The sequence below is a fragment of the Actinia tenebrosa genome, unplaced genomic scaffold (assembly GCF_029948245.1).
Source record: "Actinia tenebrosa isolate PJP-AT-01 unplaced genomic scaffold, QUT_ActTen_1.0 PGA_scaffold1__47_contigs__length_23844297, whole genome shotgun sequence".
NCBI lineage: Eukaryota > Metazoa > Cnidaria > Anthozoa > Actiniaria > Actiniidae > Actinia > Actinia tenebrosa.
In genome coordinates, this window is record NW_028292578.1 from 9,580,335 (window position 1) to 9,589,491 (window position 9,157).

The 9,157-nt window shown below is 38.5% G+C and overlaps 1 pseudogene; it reads left to right on the plus strand.

Annotated features, from left to right (window-relative positions):
• Positions 1–2,903: 2,903 nt before the first annotated feature.
• LOC148909827 (matrilin-1-like) lies at positions 2,904–6,503 on the plus strand (annotated as a pseudogene).
• The last annotated feature ends 2,654 nt before the right edge of the window (positions 6,504–9,157 follow it).

Below are 9,157 nucleotides of genomic sequence, written 5' to 3' on the forward strand. Positions count from 1 at the left end.
AGTTGAGCTTGGGATTTAAAAACAAAGGTGGATTTAATTCATAAAACAAGAGTTCTGAGTTGAGTCTAATAATGCCTTGCTTATTCAGATTATGATTTCCTTTACTTAGCGTTTTGGACAATTTTTTGTCATATCATTGTAACAAACCCGTTGACATAGTCTTCATTGCCCAAACACCATCCTCGTTACTTATGTCCCTGATGACGAAGCAGTCCATGAAGGATGTGCCCTCTTCATTCATCATTTCCAGTGTTCATGCACGGTTCGGAGTCATAACGTATGGACAATCGGCTTATTTCCGAATAAAACCCAACCAAGTCCAGACAAATGAAGATTTTCTCAAAGCCATAGAGAAGTAAGTACTCTTCCAGCTTTTGTCTGTAATGAGCTTCGATTTTGTTTAAAACTCTTTCTCTTCAAACGTTTGCTTGCTTGCTTGCTTGCTTGCTTGCTTGCTTGCTTGCTTGCTTGCTTGCTTGTTTGTTTGTTCATCTCGTTTTTTAACAGGATTATTTTTTAGGTTGTTATAGTACTGGTTGGTGATAAGCTGTCCGGTTCAGTGGATACCCTATCAATATCAGCCAAACCTTTCCATGAACGAGGGATCCATGTCCTAGCGATAGGGAAAACAAGATTAGTTAGCAAGGAAGATCTCCTGCCACTCGTTCTATCGACACAGGATGTAACACTGGTGGATTCGTTTGAAACTGTCCTGACGCTTAGTGATAAAATAGCAAGCTCTGTTTGTCAAATCATACGTAAGTTTTCGTACAAAACTGAAATTGTCCTTGTTTTACGAGGGTAAACAACAATCAATAGATATCATGATCCCCATTACCATATGACCCCCATAACCATGACCTTCATACCATGCCCTCCCATAACCATGACCCCGATAACCTTGACCCCCGTAACCATGACCTCCCTAATATGAATCTGAATTTAAAACAAGAACTTACGATTTGTATAATGAAATGGTTAAGATATGTTCGATGCCACACAAAGTTATCATGATACGTACGGCAAGCATTCCTATTCACATGTGATGGCAGGTCCAGGGATAGATGACCACAGTGTTGAGGCGCAGCGCATTATTTGCAACACATACTCGTGCTTCCTGTCATATTATTTATCCTCCTACTTAGCTTAGTTTATTGAAGAATCGCATCAACCCTGTTATTATTATTTTTCTAGAATATCTACAAATGACTTGCTCAGATTCATTGCTGCGAGGACATCGTAGAGCAGTTTTCTTATGACTGTGAAAAACTCACAGTATGGAAGTACCGCTTCATGAGAGCGTCGCGTCTCAGCATTTTTGTATTGATTGAGCAACCCACTCCATTAAATGGTTTTGCCTTCCAACCTTTATTTAGTTTTGTTTTACTTTTGAATTGTCAAACAAAGAACCTAAGATGTGCTCTGAATTTATAGATATTGCAGTTCTAATGGACGCCTCGGGAAGTGTTGGCGAGGAAAACTTCGAAAGAGAAAAGCAGTTTGTCAGTTCAGGTGATGCACGCCTTGCTGTGGTTAGTTATAGCAATTCAGCTCAGGTAAGATATCAACCGAAAACCGAACTCCCTCAAATTTACTATAGACAGCAGAACGTTACAAATACAGAAGACCTCCATCCACATATAAGCCATTGAGAGAATCGTTTAGTCCGGGCAAAGTCCCGACAATTATTGCCAAAATAATGTATCAAAACTTGAAATTTAATCTATCAGGGAGAGGCGTTTCCCCCTCGTTTTGCCTCCAACTTTCCTACGAATTCCGCCTTCCTCGCCCACCCAAAACAATAGGTTATAATTTAAACAACTGATGATCCTTGTTCGTACTGTACTTATTCAAATCCTTATTTGACGAAGTTTTGCCGTGTTTCCAAAATAAACCTCGTAAGTTATGAACCTTTTAAAATCAAACCAGGTTGACAAACTGTAGCTTTACATCTTTACTAAATATACAAGGTTAAGTGCAAAAACAGACCTTTTTGATCATGGGAAATAAGGAGGAATGTTATGCAGTGAAATACCTTTGCTCGCTCCTTTGCAAGGTGTTTTTTATAATTACCTACAGTTGGTAGAAACAAATCCAAAAACATTGCATGAGAATCTGATTAAGATATTTATGCAATGCTTATCTCGATGGCTGGACTGCGTGGATGAAGTTCTTTGACGCGAAGAATTTTTCAAATTTTGTTCTAGAACAATGTTTTCGTAGTTGCTTGAAGACGTTTCCCTTGCACATGCTAGTACGAGAATCATCTCGTATACACATCTGATATAATGATTTTACTAAACCCGTTAAACTAAAACAATTACTTGTTTTGAAACGTGTAATTGTCGCCGGAATAGACACAAAAGAAGGCTTATGGACATTCAATAAACTTGAAACTCATAAATCAGTATTACGTATTGACAAAGATTGTATCTCCACTAAAAGACCTTGAGTTTTATTGAATCCTGAAACAACCTTTGGGCTAATATAATTCAGGGCACGGCTAACTTACAGATTGAATTGGAATTTGGGGTGTTGAGTTTTGTGGAGAGAGGAAAATTGGAGAACCCAGATTGATGTACTTGTTTCGATCTCGGCTATGTTCTTATTAGGTTCACATTCAGTTAACAAATTCCACCGATCAAGACCAATTAAACGAAGAACTGAGGCAAATCCCCTACACTGGATTCACGACTAACATCCGTTTTGCATTACACGTCGCTGATACTCAAGTCTTTGGAGAAGGACGATCCTCCCGCCCCTACGTCACACGCATCGTCATCCTCCTCACAGATGGGCGCCAGACTCGACACCCAGAGGACGTATTCCAGACAGACCCAGTTCAGAATCTCCGAGATAAAGAAGTCAAACGGGTCGCTGTAGGGGTCGGGTGAAGCTATGATATGCAGGAACTAACGGAGATAGTCAATGCGAAACAACATGTCATTATGGTGCGTGACTTCGTAGAACTTCAGTCATCTGTGTATCCTATATTTAACAGATTAAGTCAATTAGCCGGTAAGTGAAACACCAACACATTAGGTGGATTTGAATGTTGTTAATTAGTCGTTAGGGAGTAAACAGGCGGAGTAGAGTATCCAGATCTGTCAGTCTGGATTGAAAAGATAAGGGAACGTTGTGTTGGGAGACACGTAACTACTAAAACAGATTGCACATGCATGGAATACAGGCATCCTGACTTTTAATCTAAAGTAATGATCCAATTTAGGGACCCGATTTGATTGGTTTAGGTGCTGCGCCAGTACCGGTAAATAACCCCTCCTCCATTATAGACCTGTTGAAATGCTGCGCGGGGTGTCTATAATCAGTAAATTTATTTCTGCGACTTGACTTTGAGGTTTGGAGATTTTTTAAGTTTAAAATCCAGGATTTTACTTCCAGAGGTGGTTGGTACTGGATTATCCCACCCCTTCCCCTTCCCCCTCGGTTTCGTAAGACGACCTTATTCTTAGCCTATAGACCCCTTGTACTGAGTCCCTAGAGGAATTGTTCTTGGGGACAAGAATATGGATTTTTATCTTTTGCATAAGAAAAGACAGCCTATTGTTTTGTCCCCCAGAACACTCCTCTATGCAAGGGGTCTTTATGTAACCTAATCCCTAATCAATCATACAATGATATCATACATAACCCTAGATTCAGGCCCAGGTACGAAGTAGGGGTGGGGAGGGGAGATGGTGTGAAGTGAAAGAGAGAAGAAGGTACCAAGAGAAATATCCTAAAGGTTTTTTTTTCAGCCGTCAAAAAAGGTGACTACCCCGTTGCTATTACCCTCATTCTTGGATCTTCAAATATTCTCACCAAAAACAAATTTCAAAAGCTGAAAGAAACCATCAAATCCGTCAGCGTTAAATTTACCATCTCCCCCTTCCACACAACAGCAGGAGCAATCATCTTATCCAAGCATAAATCTATAATCATCAATCCTGGTCAATACACTACAAACCAAGACTTCAGTGATGCTGTTGATGATATTCCTTATATCAATGAGACACTAAGACTTGATGAAGCTATGTTGACAGCTACTGCACTATTGACAGAGAGTCAGGGAGAGTACACAAGACCAGAAGTACCAAACCTTGTTGTAGTATTAACCGATTTGTTTCGCAGACGTTCATCAGCTTCGTTGTCTTTGAGCGATGCTGCTCGTCCATTCTTGAACAATGATGTACGAATCATAGCTGTTTGTATTGGAAATGCAATAGATATGCAAAAGCTTGAGGCGGTTGTTATAGACAGAAAGAATGTTATTGTTAGTAGCTCGTACACGGAGCTGAGGTGGAGAACGGGACAGGTTGCTATGGCAGTATGTCAGAAGCTTGGTGAGTAAGAGATGTTGAGGAGCGGGGAAAGGGACAAAAATCGCGTGTTTAGGTAAAACTATATACCCCTGTGTGTTTAGAGTAGTCTATAAGATATCTTCAACGTCACCACCATTAAAGTCACAAATTCTACCAAACACCTTTGTCGTCTCTTTCACCTGTCAATACGACCACCACTATACCAATAATACAATAATACAATAACTGAAAACAACAATCAACAATCATTACCATTACTCCAATATTTATCAATTTACTATTATCTACTGTAAATAGCGCCATCTCAAAATCATCAAAAAGTAATTTTTTTATCTTGGAAAAAATGTTGGAGAGTTGAAATTGATCGCTTTGATATGATCGAGGATTCCAATCCATGTATTCAAAAAAAGTTTATTAATTTTTTTCTCTTTTACAGAAGTCAAACCTTGTGATAACGTTCTTGATGTTGGGTTTCTAGTTGACTCTTCAGTCAACATCAACCCATCACAACTGGATCAGGTCAAAACATTCATCAAGCTGCTCACTCAATCCTTTCCACTCAGCCGATCCCAGACCCGCGTGGGATTGATCCTCTATAGCACCAAACCATATCTTTTACTCACATACGAGGATGCTATAGACTCAAAAACGTTTGATAGCATCGTGGACAACCTGCCTTTGAAGGGTGGTATCAGTCGCCTGGACAACGCTTTGGATCTTGCCGCTGATGGTTTGATACAAGTTGTAAAAAAAGAAGCCGGATTTAGAATGTAGGTCCGCAAGGTTTTGGTAATGGTCATCGACGGTAGCCTAGTCTCTACTAATGAGATTCATAGCTTGGAAATATCTGCTGGTCCCTTACTAAGGGCAGGAGTCAATATATTTAGTTGTGATCAGAGTGCTGTCTTCTGTATTAACAGACGTCCAGGGAAAGGTGTACTCTGTTGATACTTACAGTCATCTCCTGCAGAGAGTGCGCAGAATTTCTAAAGATATTTGCAATTGCGCAGGTATGTTTTTTAGTCTACTTATATCTTGGAGAAGGCGTTTCGCTATATATGTATGTAGCTTTTCCCAGATAGTTTTAATGGTCAATAATAGTTATTTCCAAGCTTAGTCCTGTTTTGATAAAGTGTTACTTTTCGTCACTAAAATCGTCATTGTCATTCTGATTCAATCTTTTGCTGGAATTGATTTTTCACTTTTTTTCCATTTTAGACCTTGTCTCATCCCATTGGGAATAAGTCTCCTTGTTCAAATTTCATTCATTTTGCCCATGTACCTTTTCGAGGGCTGAGTTTAACGATGGTCGTATTCATTGACTAAAGACGAGAACCTCGTCTGATACGAGTTTCTTCGTCATACTGTGAATACGGCCAATAAATGATCATCAAGGCAATGACCAATGGCTTGGAATAGAAAAAAAATCTGAAAAAAGGTTTTATAACTGCACAAAGTGAATAACTCTAGTTGTAATTCCTATTTCCCATTTTGCTTTAGTGCTAAAAGACTCAGGGTAAAAAAAAAAGACTAAAATACTGAAATATCGTTTTTTGTTGTTGTTGTTGTTGCGTCAGATTTCCAGCCATGTGCTACAGTAGCTGACATCTGTTTCATGGTGGATTCATCTGGTAGCTGGAAAAATCTGGAAAATACAATTTTCAAAGAACGAAAGCGTTGATCAAAAAACTGGCAAAGACCTTTGAAATATCTCCTGAGGGCAGCCACGTTAGTGTCGTCACATTCCGTAGCCATGGAATAGTGAACATCAATTTAACAGACCACCTAAACTGGAATGACCTTGGAACATCTATAGATGAAATACGCTATATGGGATATACCACACGTATAGACCAAGCCTTGAAGCTTGCTTCACACGAGGTGTTTAGCATTCACGGTGGAATGAGACCGTTGTATCAGAGAATAGCGGTGCTTTTCACTGATGGTCGACAGTCGAGAACACCTGATTCTATCCCACTGTCTGATGCTGTAGAACCTCTGCGAAGACTAGCAGTTAATATCGTGGTTGTTGGTGTCGGTTTCAACGTGATTCACAATGAATTACAAACGATCGCATCTTCGCCGCGAAATATTTTACTTGTTGAGTCCTTTGATGACCTTCTGTTAAAAGGACGAAAACTGAGTAGGCTTGTTTGCCCAGATGACTACGAAGGAAATTAAAAACAGAATACAACATGTTTATAAAATAGCGATCATAGTGGCATCCTTCCGCTATTCTTCCTCTCAGGCACAGCGCAGACCTTCAAAAAAATATTTTCATAAAGCTATTATAGAATTTCTTATTTTGCTCCAGCTCGGACTTTGGTCGGACGCAAAGTAATTTTCGCGGATTTTCGTTGATATTGTGGATATTGATGGTTTACGTGGGTAACATGGTGTTTTAGGATATACTGTGTATTTTTGTGAGTTAGGTTTTAATCAAAAAGTAATTTTTGAGGGTTTTTGTTGGTATAGTGGATATTGATAGTGTATGTGGGTAATGGTGTTTCAGTGTACTGCGTATTCTTGTGGGTTAGCTTTCAATCAAAAAGTCATTTTTGCGAGTCTTTGTTTGTAATGTAGCATCATTTGGCATTAATTGATGTATCAAGGTGTTTCAGGATGTGGTCTCAAGAATTAACAGTCATTTGGGCGGGTCTTTGTTGGTATTGTGTACCATAATATTGCAGGATATCCTGAAATTCTTGCTTAGGATTCTTTCTGTTGTGCAGTATTGCATCGGCTTTTAGTGTTGCAGGATGTGCTGCATATTCTTGGTTAAGTTTCTTTGTGTTGCAAGATATTACAAGATATTGCACCGTCGTTTTTGCCTTTGATGCTCAGGTGTCCTGAAACACTCAAGACGGCTAAGGCATTCACAAACTTCGAGAAAGGAATTTAAGGGTTCAAAGCCATTCGGTAAGAGACACCAAGCAAGCACAATATCACTCCACAGCCCATAAACAAACCTTAATCCCTCAATGACTTGACACATTAACAATTCTTATAAAGAGGATATCTATCACCAAAATGGAGACGAAAAACAACCAGGCCTACTCCAATGCTTCAACGTCATTGATGTAACAACAATATTCGAAAATACATGTAGAGAAAGTAAGCTTTTCTTGTTTCGTTTAACCTTGAGCAGGAAATAGAATATTTGACATTGTGACAACCTTCTTTGCATTATTGATTTGAGGTCGAACTTCTCAAGTGGAAGAAACCTGCATCTGTTGTTGTTTGAGAACCAGTAAATTGACCTAAAAGGGTACTCTTCACTCTTTTCCTTCGCATTACCGTCATAAAATGAATCCAGAAGCTAACTACGATGACTTTCTATCACTGACACGAAAAACAAAATGAGAATTCTAGGCAAAAATACTGTAATAAATCTCTTGACCAGAACGCCTGAAGTCCCCGCAATTTTAGAAAGAATATGTAGACATTTCCAAAATTATCTGTATGCGAGGCTAACAGGAAAATACAATTAAAAATCACAACTTTTCTCGATGGAATTTGCACCTTTTCTTTAGTATTTTTTCTGTTGGCCCGACAGGTCTATATATGATAGTGAAATACTGGATTCCAGAGTAAGCTAAAGACGACATTAATAATCAAAGTGTGGGCAAATATATAAGTAACGTACTGATTAGCAGAATCAGTTGTAGCAACGTCAGATATGAGTATAGGCCAAGTGCATGTGCTATTTTCCAAGCATCTCCACAGCCTAATCCACAACAGCAAATCAATTTAGACAAGAAATGAAAGATATTTTCAATAGACAAAACATAACAGTTTTGAATGTACTTAGACAGATTCCTATCTGTCGCCATTAGTTTATACTGCTCTACATCTTTCTTGTCTTTTGGGGTCAACATTTTGTCATTCTCTGGCGTCGTCTTGATTTCTTACGTAAAATGGAAATCCTTACAATTCTTCAGTGATTTGTCATGTCAAATACTCCAAGAATCTTCATTGGAATCATTAATCCCAAAGAGTTTTTTCCTGATCTATCAATCTACATGACCTTCAATAAGGCGGTCTCTTTTCAGGCATATATAGAATTTTTTGTAGCTTTCATAAATGATGTTAAAGTTTACCTTTATATCTTGAGTGTCTCAAGTCTTTTAGAGCAGTTCCTGAAAAAGGAGCAAGCAGGTTCTGTAAGTATTTCGGAAATTAAATTTAGAGTTCTCGTTCACTTTTCCCTAATATTTTTTACATTATATATTTTTTGCTTTTCTAATCTTTTTCATTCTTTACAATTAATATTTTTATCGCAAAGTTATTTCTGCTGTCGAACCCGGCCTTACGGATATCCGGACACTCCTATTACGGACACTTGTTTCTGGCACCCTGTTAAACCGAGCGGTCGCCTGGTGGTCGTATTATCAGGGTTCTACTTTAGCAATCCTTCGCGTTTAACTAGCAAAACTATTACTATGTTTTTTTAAATAATTAAATTAATATGCCAACCATTTTCACAGAAGTTCGTCACAAGTTGTTTTGCGTCACCAGGCAATCTCTGGTTGGCGGCATGAACTATAATAACAGAGGCTTATTTCACATGAAATATCGCTACCAGGTTCTTTGATGCACGCATTTTTAAGGTTTCAGTTGACTGTCGATGAGACCAGCCCAATTGAAGTATGTCTAATCTAAGGTATTTGAGCATCTCCTTTATCTTTACTAAAGATAGTGATCGTCATAAAATATTGTCATATGATCTTGAAGTCTCTTATACAACTTTTATAAATCTGTTATTGCTGATTTTTATCTCTAGAGTTATTTTAGTTCCAACCTTTCTTATCTCTCTTAAAATAAATATCTGCGAC